The 13,119-nt window shown below is 43.6% G+C and overlaps 1 protein-coding gene across 1 annotated transcript in view; it reads left to right on the forward strand.

The window, feature by feature from the left end:
* The window catches only part of LOC106751208 (putative oxidoreductase GLYR1 homolog), a 40,576-nt gene that overhangs the window by 22,440 nt on the left and 5,017 nt on the right, over positions 1-13,119 (forward strand). The window lies entirely within an intron of this gene.

A 13,119-nucleotide genomic window follows, 5' to 3' on the forward strand; every position in this document is an offset into this window, starting at 1 on the left:
CGTGATCACGCCCCGATATTATACGATCCTTCGTCCGATTTATCCCGCCGTAAAAGATGCAGAGCCGCTTGGCATTAATTTTAGGTGCGCCGCCGCCGAGTCTTTAACCTCGCGCCTCCCACACACGCTCCGCGCGGAAAAAAAGGAAAATATAATATTCCGTTACGTAACGCCCTTAAAACGCCGTGTCGAAAGTAGCGAAGCCCGTCGTCTCTCACCAAGTCCGTAACCTACCGAGGAGGTGGTAGAGGACGAACGGCGCAACGAGCGAGGAAAAGGAGTCCTCCGCTCGCTTCGGCGGAGCGACAGAGCGTGGTAGCAACCGGCAGTCGCAGTTGTGTAGGCTGTATCGCTCGTTTCCACGTCGCACGAGTGCAACGAGGAGGCGCGCGAGCCTTACGTACAGAGCGAGAGAGAGACGCAAGAGCGGCGGCCCCGTAGGACTCGGCATCGCGCCGAGCGGAGCTCCCGATCAGCTGGGAGCAGCACGCGCGCGGCGTTGTCACTTCGTCGGCGCCTGACCCCCGACCGTACCGCGAGTCGTCGGCGTGGATCAATAGTCGGCCGAGCCGGCAACGTCGCAGTTACTACCGTCGTCGTCGTCGTCGGTTCTCTCTTTATTTAAACGTGCCGATCGCCCCAAAGCGCACGACGTACCGCCGCTTCCTTCGAGTCCTCCTCTCGCCGACCTCTTTCCTACGCTCTATCCTTTACCACTCTCAGTCTTTCTTCTCCCCTCTTCCTTGATATTTTGACTTCCCTTTATTACTGTCTTCCCTCATTTTTCTTTCCCTCTCTTTCTTTCTCGTTATCTTCGGGTTTTATCATCGGCCGTTCTTCGTTAGTCCCTGGACTTTCCGTTACCTCCCCCTCGACTTGACATTTTTAGGGGATGTATTTTTACTCGAACAGCGAAGACGCGTAAATGAGTTGATGCGACCGTAATGAGCATCCGGGAAAGGTTTCAGACCGCGAGCAGCGAGCCCGTAGCTATTGTACTCGTGACTATAAATACTTCGCGCGGCGGGGGGGGGGGNGCCGTAGATACCGACCTCGGCCATTGCACCCGGGTGTTACTTGAATGGACGTAACCGTCGTCGCTTGTCGTCTGCGTTATGCTGGGGCTCGAAGCTAAAGCTTGAGAAGCGAACTCTGTAAATTGGATATCGATATGTCGGCGTATAAATATCGCCAGAGAGATATCGATGTATTTAAAGAAAACATCGATAATCTATTATTACTCCGTCGTCGTACATATTGAATCGCGGGACACCACCGCAGAAGTGAATTTTTTCACATTTCTAAAAAGTGAGGAATGTTGTATGTCGCACAACCAAATGTTATGTCGAACGAGCATGTGTTATGGTATGTCCAAAAAGCTCAGACGCAATGAAAGGAATAACGGGCGAAGAATTAAATATAGGGAATTAGGAACAAGTTAAATTTCGAAATATGAACAATCATGTTTCAATTCACAATAAAGGAGAGAACTAGGATTAGAAACATCGTCGAAGTTCCTTTTCCTATTCCTTCAATTCTTGATTTCTTTCATATTATGTCAGAGATCAAATTTTTTCACTCTTCTTAATTACGTGTACCTTATCCTTTTAGATTTCAACCCGAGACCGTGTTAAAATATAAATCGATGTGTAAATTGACATGTCACGTGGGAGAGGATTTCGTATCTTTATTGTATTGCGTTGGATTTCTTGGAGAGGAGATATTTCTTATCTCGAACGTATTGTTGATATTCTTATGTCGACGATATTTCCTCGCAATTTGTGCTAAACAAAAGACAGAAGACGCACGTGCTCTAACATCGAGGACGAAATGTTATGGTTGTTTACTTGAGATTTGCTTACTTAGCTTCTAGCTGGTCGATAACAAAGCAGTAGTACACGTGGAAGGATTTCGTCGTGAAAAGGTGAAGACAGGAAGGGCTGGGGATTATATACTTTCACGCTAATGTGATTGATCGCGTTTGCTCATCGTCCGGTATAGTCTCACGACGAAAAGACAAAGAGACAAACGCCATAGATAAAAGTCGACCTCGACGAGAATCGACTTCCTCCGCCCTATAAATTCTTCGGCCCCTTGCCATGACCCATTTCCCCGCAGAGGGAGTCCTCGAAAAAGGAAGAATACACGTCCTGTCACAAATAACTATAATTTGCCGGTGTCGTTACGAGGATTCCTCAAATCCATCGAACGACGAGACAAATTGCCTCCTGCCACGTAATAACAAATCGTCTTAAAGGCACGAAACTACTGGCGCTGTTCTTTTATCGTAACCGATAATGCAATATTTTTTTTTTCCGATCAGCCTAGTGAAAATATAAAGTCACATAATCCCACGTTGCGTTTATTTTTGATCCTCTGTGCGATATATTTGCACCGCCCCTCTCAATCGATTTTTTCCCTCTTTTCATCGTTTTTCCCGTAATATTACGCGTTCGTAAACCCTAACGGTAACACGTTAGGCTTGCGAGGCCTACACGCGTTTTCTCTCGCTTACCCTCTTTCACGTTTTGCACAAGACGCGCTATACCCAACTCCCGTTCCTCTATTACTCAGAAAATAGCTGGGCCCATGCAATCATTGCTGATTCAGCCTGATTCAATGAGATAACTGGTTTCCTGGCAGCAACCAGCCTACAATAACGGTGAATAAAAATGATAAAAATCATACTATAACGCTAATACGTAATAAACTTAATAATTCAGAAAAGACCAGAAATGCTCAAAATCACGAGGTTTACAATATTTTTTTTTTTTTCTCAATAAGCCTGAGAGACTTATGACGTTACCACAGCGTCAAGATATATATCCCGGGTGTCAATTTCAACTGATTAAAATCCTAGCTACTTCTGCTTAGAAGGCCAAATTTACCGTCGCTTCTATCGTCTTTTACACACACACGAACCTATAGAAATACAACTGACTGGTTGATCAATGTCCTTGCCGCTTGTTGCTTACGATACTGTTTGAACATTCCCCCGTGTGAAAATTCCGTGACAGTCAATCGGTCAGCGACCGTCGATTTCCGCCGGCTCCCAGTTTTCGTCCCAAACGGCCGAGTTTGTTCCGGGCTTACGCGGCCTGCTCGCTAATTATCCCGTTCTTTAACAAACACCCATCCGTTGTTCCGCCTCTTTATCCTCCCACTGCTGTTCAACCGTGTGCATTCCCGTCGAAGCCGTATCAGCAGCTGGGTCGGATTAATCGGCGGGTCAACGACGAGTCCTCGGGCGACACGCCGCGCGTATCCATATGGCGCGCAGGAAAGAACGACTCGCGCGACTTGATTCGAGGCATCGCCGGACAATGAGCCGGGGAGATACACATCTCTCCGATGCATAAAAAACGCATCGCTCACTGTCGACTTTCGCGTAATTTCGCGAAACGGCCGCGCGACGGAATGATGCCTAATTAAACGCATGACCGCACGCGATCGCGTGTGCACCACGGCGCTCGCGCGTCCAATTCGCAGGGCTCTTGTCAGTCAGAGTGAAAGCTGTTTCATGCCCCCGGACGAAAAAATTTGATTACCGCCGGATCGATATTTATACGGACGTGGGGATATAAATCGAATTTTGACAGGCAGCCTGCGCGCTGCCGGTTCAGCGCGATTCGGCGAAAAAATTAACGCCACGGCCCCCGCGAGAACAATGGCGGCGCAGCGCCTTTGCTTCACGTTTGCGAAATATACTCGATTCCTAAAGCATTTTCTCCCTTTGTCCGCGGAGATTTTCCGTAAACGATGCCCGTAAAGAGAGCCCCACCAGGTGTCAGCGCTTAAATCGATACTGTGCGTTCCAGAATGTTCACATTTCCCCTGCGTCGGCAGGTGCGATGTTTTCGTTCTCGGGAAGCATTAATACACGTCCCTCGACGACGTCGAGTACGATTCTATAGCGTTCACCGCAACCGTGGGTGTTCCGCTTTCGTCGGCAATAAACGTGGGTACCCCGCAATCGCGATATCGCAGCGAGCGGTACCGATCGCGACTCTTCCTTGACCCGCGAGAGAAAGGACCGTACCTCGATGGGACCAGAATAGAAGTCTCCCCCTGATTCCTCCGTGATCTCCCAGTAACTCGCTTTATCTTTTAAATTTGATCCAACAGCGTCCTAACACCGCACGCACACACAAAAGCACGTACACGTAGACACGCACACAATTATTTCTTGGGACACAATCGGACGGTTGCAGAGGCGTTGCAAGTGCGCATAATAGGCACGACGCGGGAATGGCAAATGGTATTGTCCGCTGGTGGGCCATTAAAGCGGACGCTAAACTGTCACTCTCAATGTTAAGCATGTGCGGTTGTCCACCCACGTGTTACGTAGGCCAGACCGCGCGTGGTGCGGAATAACAAATATCCAACCTTTATATAAGGCAGTGCGCGTCGCAGCCGGCCGGATTCGTTGAGGAAGGCGCGCCGTCTGTTGATTTTCTTAGGCGCGATCTAAATCTCGCCCTGAAGACGGATGATCGTCGCGCACGTTCGATGTAAAAACGCCTCGTTATCCCGTCCGACTCGACGATTCTGTTGACGGTACGTAAATTTCCTAAATGCGCTTAATTTCCCGAGCGTGTCAATTTGCGCCTAGCGATAGGACTCTCAATTGATATTAACGTCTGGGATATTCTGTGACACGAGTCGTTAAAAAAGACGATTACGATAGAGGAGGAGACACTGTCACTCGCTTGAAAATATTTGTCGCATGGTTTAAAACATTATATTTACAGTAAAAATACAAGAAATTATATACAACGCACGGAAAAAATAATTTTGCTGTTGCAGCAGAAACGTATCGTCGCGATACAGCGATAAAATTTCATTGGCATAACCAAATTATTTTTGCTATCCGTATGTCCGATGCGAATGGCAATTAATCCACTCAACAAATTTTTCTGCTATCCAAACAAATTTGTTTTGCTGTCGCTATACTAACTAACAATTTGTCGTTCTGGCAACATATTCGTCTCCGTGCGTCCGACGAGAGGAATTTCTCTCTCTTTCTCTTCTAAAAAAATATCTAAAATAACCGTTTTTAAAATATCAACAGAAAGACGCTGGTCAGCATCGTTGTTGAAATATTAGAACGGAGGGAAATGTATAACCGAACATTGCGCGCACTCGATGCCGTGACGCATCAGCGCTATCGAGTTACGAAGCGGTCGAATGAAAAACGTTATCGCCAGGCGAAATGCGAACGTGCACACGTGTGCACGTCGTCGTCGTGCGCGGCGTTTGTCCTGGAACCGTTGGATTCCTTCCATCGTGGAAGCCATACCGGGTTGTGCAAGTTGGTTCAAGGCCGTCGAGTGGATACACGCAGCATTGCCTTGTCGAGCGTGTGTCGCCTCTCTTCGTCTCTCCGTTACAGCTGGAGGTTTATTTGTGTTTGCTCGCGAAATTGTCCGTCGACATTATATTTTTCTGTCGCGCGACGATATTCGTCCCAACGTCGATCTCGACGAAAGAATTCACGCCGATGGAATGCGCTTCTTGCGTAATCGCACCCTCGCACGATTGTTTCAGCCTTATCGATATCACGTGCACGAGGCTGATTATGCAATAAATATCAGTGACAGTCGAAAAAAGGAGAGCTTAAGACATTTTTTTCTATATCGCTCTTGTGTGATATTTCACTTTTCTTTTGTCTTCCGTACAAATTGTTGTATTTTACCAGTCACGTAATTTTTATCTTAGTTTATACGGAAGAAATGCTGTTGAATTAATCGAATTTCCAATAGTACACACGTAATTGGAGTAAATCTTTTTGATTCAATAGCAATATTATTGAAACTAATACTTCAATTATTGAAACAGTACATAATAGTTTTAACGATATTTGCCGTTAATCTAGAAAATTTACAATTACTCTACTGTTGGAAATTTTACTAATTCAACAGTATTTTTTCCCGTGTAGGAATTACCTTATTTTATTTAAAAACCTGTCATTTTCATTTGGTTTTGTTTTTACTTAAAAGAAAAAAATATATATATATATATTTAATAAAATATTTTACACATTTAAATCGTCGTTGAAAAATTTGATAATGAAAGTGGAACGACTCGGTTTCCCTTACCGATTTACCGATTGACTTACCGACGAAAATGAAGGAAGTGGAAGTGTCGCGACGTGAAATCGACAATTGGGCTCTCTTCTTCTTCCGCGAGGACGCTCGAAATAGCGAGGGCGTTAAGCGGTTATACACTCGGACGTCTTTTGTAATTATAAACGACCCCGTTCTCGCCGCACTGGATGGGAACTGTGCCTGCTTACCGACACGCGCGGAACCGCCTCGAAAATATTTGCCCGTTCGAGACGCTTCCGCGAGTCATGTGATAAACATCATCGTCGCCGGTGTTGGTTGCCAAACGATCAATAGATATTCCTTCGCCCTGAGTCCCCGTTCTCGGCCAAGATGCTAAATGATTAAACTTAATTTAGTTCAGCAGAGGCGCACACCTCGAGTCCGTTCCGATCGAATTTCGCCGATTGTACGCAGTTGGCGATCGACGTGTACAATGTGCCGCGGAAAATAGACCGCGACTTCAATATCACGCGTTCGCGTTCATACGAATTGTGGAGTTTCTTTTCCCGGAGCGACTTTATCTCACCGAGACTCGTCGAGTTTTGGGACGGCCTGTATACATCAAGCGTGCGCGCGCACACGCGTGTGCGTATGTCGGTAGTGTGGGTGGCAATTGGAGGAAGAGAACGCTCGATTGCCCGATTTATGTCCGCGTCGTGATGCGTGGAAAGAGAGGAAAGAGCCAACGGTTCTTTGACCATTAATCGCCCTTAGCGCGACGATTCCTGCCGGTCATTCAAAGCTCCTTCCGTCCCCGCTGCGATCGCACCACGACGACGAAGGTCGGTCGCAGTCGGGACACGAGGATGTCCGTGCGAGAAATTTTACAACGTTGCGTTCGTCGCATTGTTAGGCGCTGCTGCTCGTAAACTTGAATCAGACCGTCGAATTATTCATATTCGTAAGATATGCTGACGTAAACGTGAATCTCGAGAGCGAGTACGAATGTTGAACATCGACTACATTTACACGACGACGCGGGGATTCCTTTAGATTCGCGTCTATTATTTGCATTGAAGCGGTTTTAAATTAATTCTCACCGAGAATCCGTTTCTATACAATTGTATAACCGCGCTCGAGCGTACATTGCGAGACAAATGAAAAAGGAACAATATGGTTGTTTGAGTATTTTTAGGTTGGTAATGTGTGTCAAAACGACTTACCGTTTACATGGCTCCTTAAAACCAGATTTATACGACTACGGTATTCATAGTCGGATTTTGTATTCAAGATCATCTTAAGTTCTTCTTCAGTTGCTATACGGTTCATTTCATTGGCTACAAAGCATCCGAAGATGAACTTGAGACGATCTTAAATGATCTGACTATAAATGCTGGTCTCTAAATCTCTTCGAAAACAGATGTAGATTAACAATAATTAATTATAATATTGGCGTAAAGTATCGTTTATATGGCATTTTATACCAGGAGTTGCGCGCGAAAAAAACAAGTCCATTAGTACAAGGAATTTTCCGGGGGGAAGAATATTGATATAAAATATCATTTAGACGACATTTTACATTAGGAATTATATACAAAAAAAACAATTCCGTTGGTGTAACTGAATTTTTCCGGGGAAGAATTTGCCCGGAGACCAGACGAAAATTCGATTGTACAGTGAGAAAAAGATTTCCTTAAATTTAATAAATTTCATTGCATCCAAACAAATTTTATTTTCATGTTCCAAAAAAGCTAATGTTTTGATTAATAAATACGATTGTTAGACCTTTCAACGAATATATCTTTATCTGAAATAAAAAATTGGTTTGAAACGAAAGATAATTTTCTCATAAAGAAATTATTTGTTTAATTTTACATATTGATTGTAATTAAATAATATTTTATTCGGTTAAAAGATATTTCAAATAATGGCGTTCTTTCTGTTAAATAATAGAGTTTTCTTGAGTGAAACAATAAAATCTTTACTCAAACAAATAACATTTCGTAATGTTGTTACTGTGAAACAAATTTTAGTCAGATAAATAAAGATACTAAATCTAAAGAAATCTTTGTTTTTTCTGTGTAGGAACCGAAAGATTCTCAGCAGCAGGTTTCTACTCAGTCAATTTTTCTCCGTTGTTTCAACTGAGTTTTAATGCGGCTAAATGTTCGAACGAATGTTCTCAGTTGCCGTAACAGAGACTTTTAGTCGCCGAGTTTTCATCTCTTGTTATCGACTTTTCATTTGATCCCTATTCCGTTGCTGGAACGGAGTTCTTTCTTTTTTTTTTCCATGTAACTATCGTTCTTGCTGAATTAGATTAGCATTGCCGTGTAAACGTATTCATTAATTGACTCGAGGCTAATAATAACGGTCGGTAGCGGAAGTAGTATGCACTATGTGTCAAGGGAATTTAAATTCTTCGCCGTTCTCGCCGATGAAAATAGCGAAAAGTACATCACACAGCGGAACGTGAATATCGAGCGTAATATTCTCGAAGTGGAGCGCGACGCTACTTTTCAACAGGAAAGTTCGAGAAAACGTGGAGAAAAAAGAAGAAGCGAGAAAGCTCGCGTCGTATCATCGCGTTATAATCATCATACGTGAAGAACGAACGAAATTTCGACGGGTTTGCGTCTCCGCCATCTGTCTGTCGGTGGAGACGAAAGTGCCAAATTTAATCTAATCTGCTGTTTATTTATTCAGTACTCGTGGAAGTCGAGAACTCGCTCGTGAATTAACGCGACCTATTTTGCCTTTGCGTGAAACTGCGAAAACACACACACACACACATATACATACACACTTCTCTCTCTTTCTCGTATATAAAATACACCGGATGAGATAGGGATTTGTAGATAGCATACGTTCGTGCCTCCCCCCCCCCCCCGTGAATCGTCGAGGTCTTCCTAACCGTAAACTTCCACTTATCATCCTGCTCAACGCGTTATAGATAGATATTTATTACTGCAGCTACAATACCAAGAAGTGAACTTGGCTTACTAAATCATTTCTTAATCACGCTTATCCCTTCATACCTTATATATATAATATATATATATATATATATAAAATCACGCTCATCCGTTCACATCTTTTATATATATATATATAGGAAATCTTTTTAAATTTAAAGAAATCTTTTTCTCAGTATACAATCGAATTTTTATTTGGTCTCCAGGCAAATTCTTCCTCAGAAAAATTCAGTTACACCAACAGAATTGTTTTTTTTATATATAATCTCTAATGTAAAATGTCGTCTAAATGATATTTTATATCAATATTCTTCCCTCGGAAAAAAAAAAATATATATATATATTTTTTTTAAGCCTTTTCTTGCCTATATATTTATCCTAATATCACAGCAGTTACGCAGTCGATAGATTTCACAATTCAAATTTCCACTCTTCTACTTATTACTATTAACTATTTTATCACGGCCGTTACATTATCCAATCAACCTTACTTTATTCCAATTTACACATCTACTATCATCGCATTGTACTGCTACTTCCCGGTTCCTTTACATTTCCATCTTAATCCAACCTTTTGCATCCTTCATTCGCACTAGTCATTATTCCTGTTTTTCTTTTTCCTCTGCTCAACGTATTATAAAATTATACAAAGTTACAAATGAATTCAGTCGGTAATTATGTGCCGCTTTTGCTCCCGTTCCATTTGTCAGTGCATACATACATATGTAATATAATGAGTAACTGTATTAATATAACGCATCATATTTTGTATAAAAGAGCTATGCTCCCTTAAATAAAATAAATAAATAAAATCTAAAGCATATCTGATACGGAATCAATACACTACAATATTATTCGAGACATGACGTCGACTTTGATATGACACGCGATAAGACTTGATATGCAGTTTATCATACAGATAACTCGAAGTTGAACATTTTGGTTTTTTTTTTAACATTGAATCATAGCAATATGATATGGGAACGTAGAGGGAAGCCCAAGCACGCCACACACACACACAACACACACACACACACACGCGGCACGGCGTCGACCGTTGACTCCGGAATAAACGTGCCGGAGTCCCGCGTGTAGCTGCGCCACACGGAGATCGTGCAAACAGACCTCAGATTCTTCCGACGAAAATAGGAGCCGCCGACTTGATATTCTCCATCGATCTCGGCGGAGAAAGAAGAATGCGTCGTGGCGACGCGACCGGCGGCCACGTAACGAAATCAATTCGTCGTCCGATGTAACAACAAATTGCGCGTATATCGCCGTCATTGACGACTCGTCGACCTCGTGCTCGATGAAAAGTCGGTCTCGGAAATCACTCGTGTAGAAAAACGCCGTGGCCATTCTCTGACATTTCGTCGCGCGCTGGAAAACTCGAAGCTGGCACCTTGAGCCAACCTCGTCGCGAGCGAAACGCGAGCCGCTTAATGGCCGCCCGCCATTTTTGTGGTCTCCGGGAGAGCATTTCGAAGCTTCCAGGAAATTCCTGGGCACGCCTCCATTCGGCTCTCGTTCCCCGGAATTCGGTCGGAAACAAGAGCCTCGGCGACGCGACGGCACATCTGCATTCGCGGCCTACGCGAAGATCCGGGAAAATTCTCTCTCTCTCTCTCTCTCTCTCTTTTCAGCAATGGCGTCGTTTGCTGATGTGGCCGGCGAGAACGCCTCGTTCGTTCGCATCGGAAACGGCGGTTATGTGACGAACGGACCGACTCGAATGGCGCTCGGCTTCTCGCAGTGGCGACACCTCTCGGCCGCGGCTGAATTCACTCGTGACTGCGCGGTCACGCGACAGGTGGCGCGTCGGTATTGATTTCGCGATGTTTCTGAGAATTGGTGAGATCCGCCGCTTCGGAAGAGTAAGAAGGTCACGGATGCCGCAAACGGAAAGAATCTCTTTATCCTCTCACCAAATAAACAAGACTACTCTATATTCGCTATTTGCAACATCGCGTGCTTCAACTTCAACTCTTTTCCTAGCTGTATTGTGGCGCGATCACTTATATACAGAGTGGTAATTTTCTCGAAATCCGTGATGCGTAGATAGAACGGGTGAAACAGAAAAGTCATATATCATTTTGCAGAATTCGCAGTAGTTAATGAAGAATTAATTAATCTGTATGAGCTAATAAGCGCATGGAAAGCAATAGGCCGAACTCTGTATAAAGAAAAATGATTTACTTCTGAGGATTTAGCAACGAGGGCTATCAACTAATATAGCGAGAGACGTCCCAACAAACGAAGTAACAGTTATATAAATGTTAGTTGTAATTTCCCACTCGATAATACAACTGTTATATGACACGTGCGTTAAATAACAGTTATATTATTGAGTAGAAAATTGCAACTAACGTTTTCTATATAACTGTTATTTTGTGTCTGCTGGTACGTTTCTTCTTGACGCACGTATTTCCGTATAGAAATCAGTTGATGCTCATCACTGCAAGATCTTCACAAGTAAGCCATTTTTCTTTGTACAGAGCTCGGCCTACCGCTTTTTGCGCGTTCATTAGCTCATATAGATTAATTAATTTTTCATTAACTATTGCGAATTTCGCAAAATGACACGTGGCTTTTCAGTTCGGTTTCATCCCGTTCTTCCTGCACACCACAGGTCTCGAAAAAATTCTCGAAAAACTTGGTCTTCGTCCTGTTAGAGCCTATTAGATGTGCCAACGACTTTAAGAATAGACTTTCAAATTGAAATCCCTAGTTCACAGTAATCATGGCAGGAACTCTAAAGCGAGCGGTAACCCAGCATGAATAAAACACCTCTACAATGGGGTTTACTGTAATATCGTTGGTTGGAATTTCTTCGGGCCAACAAATCTGTTATGGTTAAGTACTGATCGTGACAGCTGCAGTTGGCCAATAATGCCCAAGTCCACATGGGCGAAACTGATGTCGGGAGTATCAATATGTTCATGGGGCAATTTCGTGTGTCCGCTTACTTTGCTCTGTTGACAGGACAAACAAGTGCGAGCCCAGTGTCAGCGATGTCTTTGGTTATAGCGGGCGAACGGATTTTTCTGGGTGATTTTCTTCGCGGCTCGATTACTGGGGTACAGTCCACGTGTCTGCGTCAAATAGACGCTTTTACAAACTCCGAGGAACGTAGGGATGAATTTCTTATGCGGAGACGTCACGGTATAACGACGTCTCGGTGTTGTCGATTCTGATTCCGACACAAATCAAGTGTCTCAGGCGAACGAACAAGATCATGGAATTCTCTGTCGTCGTGTTGGGCAGATGCCAATTCCTCTGTAGCGACCGTGACTGGCATACTGATGGTGTTAATGCGGGAGAGCGCGTCAGCGATAATATTATCTGAAACGTGAACGTGATTGATTAATAAAATCAAGTTGGCGAAACCGCCGAGGCGGTGATTTTTCGGACTTCTGATGTAATGAGTTTATGATCAGTCTTAATCACCAACTTCCTAGCCTCGGTTAGATGGTTGGGAGAACTTTATTCCGCTGAAAATTGCTCTGGTAGTTCACGATCATACGTATATCTTCGGTTGAGTATTAGAGGAACTTTTGAAAAAGAATCCTGAAGGTTCCCAGCAGTTCTTAGTGAACTATTCAAAGGTGACTCCCATAATGATGTCCAAAAGATCATAGTAATGTGAATGTGGCGTCTTCGTTTGGGTGATGAAGAAGAGCAACATTAGCCACAGCTGTCTTGCATTCTTGGAGTGCTTTTCCGGCTTCCAGAGACCAATCAATGCCGGAACTGTTTTTCCTTGTTCCGGTAAGAAGGCGTATAAGGAAGCTTGAATCGATGTGACATTTTTGAAGGATCGTCGATAGAAATTGATGACTGATCCAAAAATTGACGAAGTTCAGTAACTGTGGCTGGTCCCGGGTATTGCTGAATTTCTGAGACATAGTCGGCAAAAGCTATATGCTGTTCTTAGTGAAATAATCTAAATAACGAATTTCCTGCGTCTCAAAGATGCACTTTCTTGACTTTGAGAAGTTAATCTTGATGTCGAATTTGCGAAATCTTTCAAACATCAGTTTCAAATGTTTCGAACACTGCTCAGCGTTTTTGGAGGCTAATATATATATATATATATA

The sequence above is a fragment of the Dinoponera quadriceps genome, unplaced genomic scaffold (genome assembly GCF_001313825.1).
Source record: "Dinoponera quadriceps isolate SergipeBrazil2010 unplaced genomic scaffold, ASM131382v1 scaffold8544, whole genome shotgun sequence".
NCBI classification, from domain to species: domain Eukaryota; kingdom Metazoa; phylum Arthropoda; class Insecta; order Hymenoptera; family Formicidae; genus Dinoponera; species Dinoponera quadriceps.